At 40.8% G+C, this 13,459-nt stretch overlaps 1 protein-coding gene across 3 annotated transcripts in view; it reads right to left on the reverse strand.

Annotated features, from left to right (window-relative positions):
- Positions 1–13,459, reverse strand: part of TFR2 (transferrin receptor 2) — a 150,091-nt gene that overhangs the window by 131,624 nt on the left and 5,008 nt on the right. The window lies entirely within an intron of this gene.

Below are 13,459 nucleotides of genomic sequence, written 5' to 3' on the forward strand. Positions count from 1 at the left end.
ACAGAGCACTGCCTGCACCCCATCACTGTATACAGAGCACTGCCTGCACCCCCATCACTATATACAGAGCACTGCCTGCACCCCATCACTGTATACAGAACACTGCCTGCACCCCATCACTGTATACAGAGCACTGCCTGCACCCCATCACTGTATACAGAGCACTGCCTGCACCCCATCACTATATACAGAGCACTGCCTGCACCCCATCACTGTATACAGAGCACTGCCTGCACCCCCATCACTATATACAGAGCACTGCCTGCACCCCATCACTGTATACAGAACACTGCCTGCACCCCATCACTGTATACAGAGCACTGCCTGCACCCCATCACTGTATACAGAGCACTGCCTGCACCCCATCACTGTATACAGAGCACTGCCTGCACCCCATCACTATATACAGAATACTGCCTGCACCCCATCACTATATACAGAGCACTGCCTGCACCCCATCACTATATACAGAGCACTGCCTGCACCCCATCACTATATACAGAGCACTGCCTGCACCCCATCACTATATACAGAACACTGCCTGCACCCCCATCACTATATACAGAACACTGCCTGCACCCCCATCACTATATACAGAACACTGCCTGCACCCCCATCACTATATACAGAACACTGCCTGCACCCCATCACTATATACAGAACACTGCCTGCACCCCATCACTATATACAGAACACTGCCTGCACCCCATCACTGTATACAGAACACTGCCTGCACCCCATCACTGTATACAGAACACTGCCTGCACCCCATCACTGTATACAGAACACTGCCTGCACCCCATCACTGTATACAGAACACTGCCTGCACCCCATCACTGTATACAGAACACTGCCTGCACCCCATCACTGTATACAGAACACTGCCTGCACCCCATCACTGTATACAGAACACTGCCTGCACCCCCATCACTGTATACAGAACACTGCCTGCACCCCCATCACTGTATACAGAACACTGCCTGCACCCCCATCACTGTATACAGAACACTGCCTGCACCCCCATCACTGTATACAGAACACTGCCTGCACCATCACTGTATACAGAACACTGCCTGCACCCCATCACTGTATACAGAGCACTGCCTGCACCCCATCACTGTATACAGAGCACTGCCTGCACCCCATCACTGTATACAGAACACTGCCTGCACCCCATCACTGTATACAGAACACTGCCTGCACCCCCATCACTGTATACAGAGCACTGCCTGCACCCCATCACTGTATACAGAGCACTGCCTGCACCCCATCACTGTATACAGAGCACTGCCTGCACCCCATCACTGTATACAGAGCACTGCCTGCACCCCATCACTGTATACAGAGCACTGCCTGCACCCCATCACTATATACAGAGCACTGCCTGCACCCCATCACTATATACAGAACACTGCCTGCACCCCCATCACTATATACAGAACACTGCCTGCACCCCCATCACTATATACAGAACACTGCCTGCACCCCCATCACTATATACAGAACACTGCCTGCACCCCATCACTATATACAGAATACTGCCTGCACCCCCATCACTATATACAGAACACTGCCTGCACCCCCATCACTATATACAGAACACTGCCTGCACCCCCATCACTATATACAGAGCACTGCCTGCACCCCATCACTATATACAGAGCACTGCCTGCACCCCCATCACTATATACAGAGCACTGCCTGCACCCCATCACTGTATACAGAACACTGCCTGCACCCCCATCACTGTATACAGAACACTGCCTGCACCCCCATCACTGTATACAGAACACTGCCTGCACCCCCATCACTGTATACAGAACACTGCCTGCACCCCCATCACTGTATACAGAACACTGCCTGCACCCCCATCACTGTATACAGAACACTGCCTGCACCCCCATCACTGTATACAGAACACTGCCTGCACCCCCATCACTGTATACAGAACACTGCCTGCACCCCCATCACTGTATACAGAACACTGCCTGCACCCCCATCACTGTATACAGAACACTGCCTGCACCCCCATCACTGTATACAGAACACTGCCTGCACCCCCATCACTGTATACAGAACACTGCCTGCACCCCATCACTGTATACAGAGCACTGCCTGCACCCCATCACTGTATACAGAGCACTGCCTGCACCCCATCACTGTATACAGAGCACTGCCTGCACCCCATCACTGTATACAGAGCACTGCCTGCACCCCCATCACTGTATACAGAGCACTGCCTGCACCCCCATCACTGTATACAGAACACTGCCTGCACCCCATCACTGTATACAGAACACTGCCTGCACCCCATCACTGTATACAGAACACTGCCTGCACCCCCATCACTGTATACAGAACACTGCCTGCACCCCCATCACTGTATACAGAACACTGCCTGCACCCCATCACTGTATACAGAGCACTGCCTGCACCCCCATCACTGTATACAGAGCACTGCCTGCACCCCCATCACTGTATACAGAGCACTGCCTGCACCCCATCACTGTATACAGAACACTGCCTGCACCCCATCACTGTATACAGAACACTGCCTGCACCCCATCACTGTATACAGAGCACTGCCTGCACCCCATCACTGTATACAGAGCACTGCCTGCACCCCATCACTGTATACAGAGCACTGCCTGCACCCCATCACTGTATACAGAGCACTGCCTGCACCCCATCACTATATACAGATACATGATACCTGTATATTATATATATATATATATATAATATATAATGCACTGACGAATGGTGATGCATAGAAACAATGCTAATTCAGATTTATTTATAGAAAAATGTAATATATCAAACACCCGGACGCCACAAAAAGTGCTGGTGCAAAAATGTATATATATGTATAATACATGTACATAACACCATACAAATATATACTGTACATAACACCCTACAAATATATAATGTACATAACACCCTACACATATATACTGTACATAACACCCTACAAATATATAACATACATAACACCCTACACATATATAATGTACATGACACCCTACAGATATATACTGTACACAACACCCTACAAATATATAACATACATAACACCCTACACATATATAATGTACATGACACCCTACAGATATATACTGTACACAACACCCTACAGATATATACTGTACACAACACCCTACAAATATATAACATACATAACGCCCTACACATATATAATGTACATAACACCCTACACATATATACTGTACACAACACCCTACAAATATATAACATACATAACACCCTACATATATATACTGTACATAACACCCTACACATATATACTGTACACAACACCCTACAAATATATAACATACATAACACCCTACACATATATACTGTACATAACACCCTACAAATATATAACATACATAACACCCTACACATATATAATGTACATGACACCCTACAGATATATACTGTACACAACACCCTACAAATATATAACATACATAACACCCTACACATATATAATGTACATGACACCCTACAGATATATACTGTACACAACGCCCTACAGACATATATACTGTACACAACACCCTACAGATATATACTGTACACAACACCCTACAAATATATAACATACATAACGCCCTACACATATATACTGTACATAACACCCTACACATATATATACTGTACATAACACCCTACACATATATACTGTACATAACACCCTACACATATATATAATGTACATAACACCCTACAAATATATAACATACATAACACCCTACACATATATAACGTACATGACACCCTACAGATATATACTGTACACAACACCCTACAAATATATAACATACATAACACCCTACACATATATAATGTACATGACACCCTACAGATATATACTGTACACAACACCCTACAAATATATAACATACATAACGCCCTACACATATATAATGTACATAACACCCTACACATATATAATGTACATAGCACCAAATATATAACGTACATAGCACCCTACAAATATATAACGTACATAGCACCCTACAAATATATAACGTACATAACACCCTACACATATATATACTGTACATAACACCCTACACATATATATACTGTACATAACACCCTACACATATATATAATGTACATGACACCCTACAGATATATACTGTACACAACACCCTACAGATATATACTGTACACAACACCCTACAGATATATACTGTACACAACACCCTACACATATATAATGTACATAACACCCTACACATATATAATGTACACAACACCCTACACATATATAATGTACACAACACCCTACACATAATGTACATGACACCCTACAGATATATACTGTACATAACACCCTACAAATATATAATGTACATAACACCCTACAAATATATAACATACATAACACCCTACACATATATACTGTACATAACACCCTACAAATATATAATGTACATAACACCCTACAAATATATAACATACATAACACCCTACACATATATAATGTACACGACACCCTACACATATATAATGTACATGACGCCCTACACATATATAATGTACATGACGCCCTACACATATATACTGTACACAACACCCTACACATATATAATGTACATGACACCCTACACATATATACTGTACATGACACCCTACACATATATAATGTACATAACACCCTACACATATATAACGTACATAACACCCTACACATATATAACGTACATAACACCCTACAAATATATAACGTACATAACACCCTACACATATATACTGTACATAACACCCTACACATATATACTGTACATGACACCCTACAAATATATAATGTACACGACACCCTACACATATATACTGTACACGACGCCCTACACATATATAATGTACACGACGCCCTACACATATATACTGTACACGACGCCCTACACATATATACTGTACACGACGCCCTACACATATATACTGTACACGACGCCCTACACATATATACTGTACACGACGCCCTACACATATATAATGTACATGACGCCCTACACATATATACTGTACATGACGCCCTACACATATATACTGTACATGACGCCCTACACATATATACTGTACATGACGCCCTACACATATATAATGTACACGACGCCCTACACATATATACTGTACACGACGCCCTACACATATATACTGTACACGACGCCCTACACATATATACTGTACATGACGCCCTACACATATATACTGTACATGACGCCCTACACATATATAATGTACATGACGCCCTACACATATATAATGTACATGACGCCCTACAAATATATATAATGTACATGACGCCCTACACATATATATAATGTACATGACGCCCTACACATATATATAATGTACATGACGCCCTACACATATATATAATGTACATGACGCCCTACACATATATATAATGTACATGACGCCCTACACATATATATAATGTACATGACGCCCTACACATATATATAATGTACATGACGCCCTACACATATATATACTGTACATGACGCCCTACACATATATATACTGTACATGACGCCCTACACATATATATACTGTACATGACGCCCTACACATATATATACTGTACATGACGCCCTATACATATATATACTGTACATGACGCCCTACAAATATACAGCCCTGGGGAGAAATGCCGTCTCTTTATATATAGATAGAGGAATATACCTGCTGCAGCTCATATACAGTCTCAGGTCCGTCTACTGGATATAATTCAGATATAACAGTCCCAGCATTGTAGAGGATTAAGCACAGTCCTTATAGGTACAGTTCTGTAGTCTGCACTGTAGTCCTGTGTAATGTATTAGACAGTCCTTATAGGTATAGTTCTGTAGTCTGCACTGTAGTCCCGTGTAATGTATTAGACAGTCCTTATAGGTATAGTTCTGTAGTCTGCACTGTAGTCCCGTGTAATGTATTAGACAGTCCTTATAGGTATAGTTCTGTAGTCTGCACTGTAGTCCCGTGTAATGTATTAGACAGTCCTTATAGGTATAGTTCTGTAGTCCCGTGTAATGTATTACAGTCCTTATAGGTATAGTTCTGTAGTCTGCACTGTAGTCCCGTGTAATGTATTAGACAGTCCTTATAGGTATAGTTCTGTAGTCTGCACTGTAGTCCCGTGTAATGTATTAGACAGTCCTTATAGGTATAGTTCTGTAGTCTGCACTGTAGTCCCGTGTAATGTATTAGACAGTCCTTATAGGTATAGTTCTGTAGTCTGCACTGTAGTCCCGTGTAATGTATTAGACAGTCCTTATAGGTATAGTTCTGTAGTCCCATGTAATGTATTAGACAGTCCTTATAGGTATAGTTCTGTAGTCTGCACTGTAGTCCCGTGTAATGTATTAGACAGTCCTTATAGGTATAGTTCTGTAGTCTGCACTGTAGTCCCGTGTAATGTATTAGACAGTCCTTATAGGTATAGTTCTGTAGTCCCGTGTAATGTATTAGACAGTCCTTATAGGTATAGTTCTGTAGTCCCGTGTAATGTATTAGACAGTCCTTATAGGTATAGTTCTGTAGTCTGCACTGTAGTCCCGTGTAATGTATTAGACAGTCCTTATAGGTATAGTTCTGTAGTCTGCACTGTAGTCCCGTGTAATGTATTAGACAGTCCTTATAGGTATAGTTCTGTAGTCTGCACTGTAGTCCCGTGTAATGTATTAGACAGTCCTTATAGGTATAGTTCTGTAGTCCTGTGTAATGTATTAGACAGTCCTTATAGGTACAGTTCTGTAGTCTGCACTGTAGTCCCGTGTAATGTATTAGACAGTCCTTATAGGTATAGTTCTGTAGTCTGCACTGTAGTCCCGTGTAATGTATTAGACAGTCCTTATAGGTATAGTTCTGTAGTCTGCACTGTAGTCCCGTGTAATGTATTAGACAGTCCTTATAGGTATAGTTCTGTAGTCTGCACTGTAGTCCTGTGTAATGTATTACAGTCCTTATAGGTATAGTTCTGTAGTCTGCACTGTAGTCCCGTGTAATGTATTAGACAGTCCTTATAGGTATAGTTCTGTAGTCTGCACTGTAGTCCTGTGTAATGTATTAGACAGTCCTTATAGGTATAGTTCTGTAGTCTGCACTGTAGTCCCGTGTAATGTATTAGACAGTCCTTATAGGTATAGTTCTGTAGTCTGCACTGTAGTCCCGTGTAATGTATTACAGTCCTTATAGGTATAGTTCTGTAGTCCCGTGTAATGTATTAGACAGTCCTTATAGGTATAGTTCTGTAGTCTGCACTGTAGTCCTGTGTAATGTATTAGACAGTCCTTATAGTTCTGTAGTCTGCACTGTAGTCCCGTGTAATGTATTAGACAGTCCTTATAGGTATAGGTATATTTATGCAGACTCGCTGCCAATACAACTAAATACTAACTCAATAAGGACACCCACGGACTTCAAGAAAAATCACTATTTTGTTTGAAATTACCGACAAATTAAATACCTACGGGAAAAGTTTGATAATATTAAAGGGGTTATCCAGGAAAAACTTTTTTTTTTTAATAGATATAGATATAGATATAGATATAGATATATATCTATCTATATCTCTATCACCTGGCTCCAGAAAGTTAAACAGATTTGTGAATTACTTCAATTAAAAAATCTTAATTCTTTCAGTACTTATGAGCTTCTGAAGTTAAGGTTGTTCTTTTCTGTCTAAATCCCCTCTGATGACACGTGTCTCGGGAACCACCCAGTTTAGAAGCTAATTCCCATAGCAAACCTCTTCTAAACTGGCCGGTTCCCGAGACACGTGTCATCAGAGGGGATTCAGACAGAAAAGAACAACCTTAAATGGGCACTGTCATGAAAAATTATTTTTGATATGTTGTAGTACTTAAAGGGGTATTCCAGGCCAAAACTTTTTTTTATATATATCAACTGGCTCCGGAAAGTTTAATAGCTTTGTAAATGACTTCTATTAAAAAATATTAATCCTTCCAATAGTGATTAGCTTCTGAAGTTGAGTTGTTTTCTGTCTAACTGCTTTCTGATGACTCACGTCCCGGGAGCTGTGCAGTTCCTATGGGGATATTCTCCCATCATGCACAGCTCCTGGGACGTGACATCATCATTGAGCAGTTAGACAGAAAACTTCAGAAGCTAATAACTATTGGAAGGATTAAGATTTTTTAATAGAAGTAATTTACAAATCTGTTTAACTTTCTGGAGCCAGTTGATATATATAAAAACGTTTTTTTCCTGGAATACCCCTTTAAGAGGAGTGGGGTAATAGTTATAGGTAATAGTAAGAACAATATCTACACGAACAGTAATAAGTTGTTTATATACAGTGAATGAATATTAACACATCGCATGCCTCTCCACTAGGGTATCATCTCTTAGAGGAAACAGGCATACGATATAAAATCATTTAACCCATGTGGTGGTACCGATTGTAATCGATAGATCCGCCTCTCACTGTAGAAGCAGGCGACCACTTACCTCCCCTCTGAGGGGGTTTCACTACTTCAATTACTTGGGCCCTCAGGTCTCAGATTATTTTGACAAATAATTATTTCATGTTTGAGTCGACCACCTACCATGTTTTTTGCCCTATAGGACGCACTGGCATATAAGGTCCAAAATCTAGAAAAAAAAGATTCTGAACCCACCAGTGATCTTCAACCTGCAGACCTCCAGATGTTGCAAAACTACAACTCTCAGCATGCCCGGACAGCCAACTTCTGTCCGGGCATGCTGGGAGTTGTAGTTTTGCAACATCTGGAGGTCCGCAGGTTGAAGACCACTGGTATAGGAGGTAATACTCACGTGTCCGCGCCGCTCCGGACCCATCACCACTCGTCACCGCTGCCCTGGATGTCGCCCTCCATCGCTGTCACCGCATCCCCGAGGTGTCCACGACGCTCCAGACGTCGTCTTTCCCTGGGATGCACGCTTTCCGTCGCCACGCACGCCGTTCCTATTGGATGATGGGACGGTGTGCGCGACGACGTGATGACGTCAAAGGAGAGCGCCGGCCATGCAGGGGATCCCGGCACGGAGCAGACACCGAGGAGGTAGGTAAGGTCCCTCCCGGTGTCCTGTAAGCTGTTCGGGACGCCGGGATTTCACCGGGAGCAGCCGGCTTAGTGTTATTTTTCGCTTCAGATGCGGCGGTCAGCTTTGATCGCCGCATCTGAAGGGTTAATACAGGGCATCACCGCGATCGGTAATGTCCTGTATTAGCCGCGGGTCCCGGCCGTTGATGGCCGCAGGAATTCGCACAGGTTTGGGGAAGGAAAAGTGCGTCTTATACGCCGAAAAAATACAGTATCTTCAAAAAAGGGGCGTGGCCATGGGGAGCCCATGTGCCCCTAGCTACGCTAACCTGTACTTAGGTCATTGGGAGGACCAGATAGTTTTTTCAGAGGGATGTCGTCTACGTACCGGATCCATAAATGTATGGATCCGGTACATAGACGATATTTTCCTCATTTGATCATCATTAGAACAGATGTTCAAGGAATTTGTAACTGTCCTAAATTGTAATAATCTGGGTTTAAAATTCACACATACCATCCATAAACAACAACTTACGTTTTTGGACCTGACCATCTATGTAACAGAAGACGGACAGATTGCCACTACATTATTTCGAAAGAACGCAGCAAGGAGCGTTCTGTTACAATGGGGGAGCTGTCACTCTACTGCTTTGACGTTTGGGATCCCGATAAGTCAGTATATTAGACTGAGGAGAAACTGTTCTACCCTGGAGGAATTTAAGAAAAAAGCAGGGGAATTGCGGACTAGGCTAAAAAATCGTGGGTACCCTAACAGAGCTTTGAAAAAAGCGTATCATAGGGCCCTCCCAAGTAATCGTACTGAACTACTTACCCCCCAAAAAAACATGAAAACAAAAACGAATGTCTCCGAATTGTAGGCACATTTGTGCATTTTGTATCTGGCTCGTGTATGATATACTATAACACTTACCCCACTCCTCTTAATATTATCAAACTATTCCCGTAGGTATCTCATTTGTCGGTAATTTCAAAGAAAATAATAATGATTTCTCAATAAACCTTTTTCCTGAAGTCCGTGGGTGTCCTTATTGAGTTAGTATTTCGTTGTATTGGCAGCGAGTCTGCATAAATATATAAATATATTCCAGTATAAATCCCCATATCCCAGTACGGTTCTAGTGGTTACGGCAGGTGTACTATTAGCGTCTGGCAATGTTCACAGAGTTTAGATACAACCCGCACCCCATGACGCCCCTCGCTTACCTTCACAGGTGTGTAGGGAAATGATGTGAGGAGAAGAGGGCGGAGCCTAATCCCCTTAAAGTCCAGACCACAGCTAAGGTATACGGCCGCCATCAGTGCTGTACACGGCCGCCATCAGTGCTGGATCGGCACCACGCTGATAAATGGGAGCTTAAACAAATCCATCTGAGGACATCTCTGTCATGTATTTACCGATTCCTGATGATCGCACAAGGCGAGAAACGCGTAGAATATGTCCGAATTCTGTCTCTGGACTTTAGCCATATACCTGGGGAGACGCAATAAGCCGGAGGAACTATATCCAAAGACGCAGCACCTACGAGATCTACTGAACCAGGAGCCACAGCGCGCACCATCTGACTGCACGGCGGCACGGCTGAAGAAAGTTCTGGATAGCAGGTTCTTCTGGTCTTTTGTAGTACTATATGAACTGTCTAATATATAACACGGGACTACAGTGCAGACTACAGAACTATACCTATAAGGACTGTCTAATACATTACATGGGACTACAGTGCAGACTACAGAACTATACCTATAAGGACTGTCTAATATATAACATGGGACTACAGTGCAGACTACAGAACTATACCTATAAGGACTGTCTAATACATTACATGGGACTACAGTGCAGACTACAGAACTATACCTATAAGGACTGTCTAATACATTACACGGGACTACAGTGCAGACTACAGAACTATACCTATAAGGACTGTCTAATACATTACATGGGACTACAGTGCAGACTACAGGACTATACCTATAAGGACTGTCTAATACATTACACGGGACTACAGTGCAGACTACAGAACTATACCTATAAGGACTGTCTAATACATTACATGGGACTACAGTGCAGACTACAGGACTATACCTATAAGGACTGTCTAATACATTACACGGGACTACAGTGCAGACTACAGAACTATACCTATAAGGACTGTCTAATATATAACATGGGACTACAGTGCAGACTACAGAACTATACCTATAAGGACTGTCTAATACATTACATGGGACTACAGTGCAGACTACAGAACTATACCTATAAGGACTGTCTAATACATTACACGGGACTACAGTGCAGACTACAGAACTATACCTATAAGGACTGTCTAATACATTACATGGGACTACAGTGCAGACTACAGGACTATACCTATAAGGACTGTCTAATACATTACACGGGACTACAGTGCAGACTACAGAACTATACCTATAAGGACTGTAATACATTACACGGGACTACAGTGCAGACTACAGAACTATACCTATAAGGACTGTCTAATACATTACATGGGACTACAGTGCAGACTACAGAACTGTACCTATAAGGACTGTCTAATACATTACATGGGACTACAGTGCAGACTACAGAACTATACCTATAAGGACTGTCTAATACATTACATGGGACTACAGTGCAGACTACAGGACTATACCTATAAGGACTGTCTAATACATTACACGGGACTACAGTGCAGACTACAGAACTATACCTATAAGGACTGTCTAATACATTATATATTTGTAGGGTGCTATGTACGTTATATATTTGTAGGGTGCTATGTACGTTATATATTTGTAGGGTGCTATGTACGTTATATATTTGTAGGGTGCTATGTACGTTATATATTTGTAGGGTGTTATGTACGTTATATATTTGTAGGGTGCTATGTACGTTATATATTTGTAGGGTGCTATGTACGTTATATATTTGTAGGGTGTTATGTACGTTATATATTTGTAGGGTGCTATGTACGTTATATATTTGTAGGGTGCTATGTACGTTATATATTTGGTGTTATGTACGTTATATGTAGGGTGTTATGTACGTTATATGTAGGGTGTTATGTACGTTATATATGTGTAGGGTGTTATGTACATTATATATGTGTAGGGTGTTATGTACGTTATATATGTGTAGGGTGTTATGTACGTTATATATTTGTAGGGTGCTATGTACAGTATATATATTTGTAGGGTGTTATGTACATTATATATGTGTAGGGTGTTATGTACATTATATATGTGTAGGGTGTTATGTACATTATATATGTGTAGGGTGTTATGTACATTATATATGTGTAGGGTGTTATGTAGGGTGCTATGTACGTTATATATGTGTAGGGTGTTATGTACGTTATATATTTGTAGGGTGTTATGTACGTTATATATTTGGTGTTATGTACGTTATATGTAGGGTGTTATGTACGTTATATATTTGTAGGGTGTTATGTACGTTATATATTTGTAGGGTGTTATGTACGTTATATATTTGTAGGGTGTTATGTACGTTATATATTTGTAGGGTGCTATGTACGTTATATATTTGTAGGGTGCTATGTACGTTATATATTTGTAGGGTGCTATGTACGTTATATATTTGTAGGGTGCTATGTACGTTATATATTTGTAGGGTGTTATGTACGTTATATATTTGGTGTTATGTACATTATATATGTGTAGGGTGTCATGTACGTTATATATGTGTATGACGTCATGTACGTGTTTCTGTACATTATATATTTTTGCACCAGCACTTTTTGTGGCGGCCGGGTGTTTGATATTACATTTTTCTATAAATAAATCTGAATTAGCATTGTTTATATGTATCACCATTCGTCAGTGCATTATCATTTTACAAAGTGAGTCAAAATTTCTACAAGTTTCTCTGTGAATACACATATCAGTGCAAAACACACACACACACATATTATACAGGTATCACGTATGGACACATATATATTATACAGGTATCACGTATGGACACATATATATATATATATATATATATATTATACAGGTATCACGTATGGACACATATATATATATATATTATACAGGTATCACGTATGGACACATATATATATATATATTATACAGGTATCACGTATGGACACATATATATATATATATATATATATATATATATATATATTATACAGGTATCACGTATGGACACACATATATATATTATACAGGTATCACGTATGGACACATATATATATATATTATACAGGTATCACGTATGGACATATATATATATATATATATTATACAGGTATCACGTATGGACATATATATATATATTATACAGGTATCACGTATGGACACACATATATATTATACAGGTATCACGTATTGACACACATATATATATTATACAGGTATCACGT

This window comes from Hyla sarda, chromosome 4 (genome assembly GCF_029499605.1).
Source record: "Hyla sarda isolate aHylSar1 chromosome 4, aHylSar1.hap1, whole genome shotgun sequence".
NCBI lineage: Eukaryota > Metazoa > Chordata > Amphibia > Anura > Hylidae > Hyla > Hyla sarda.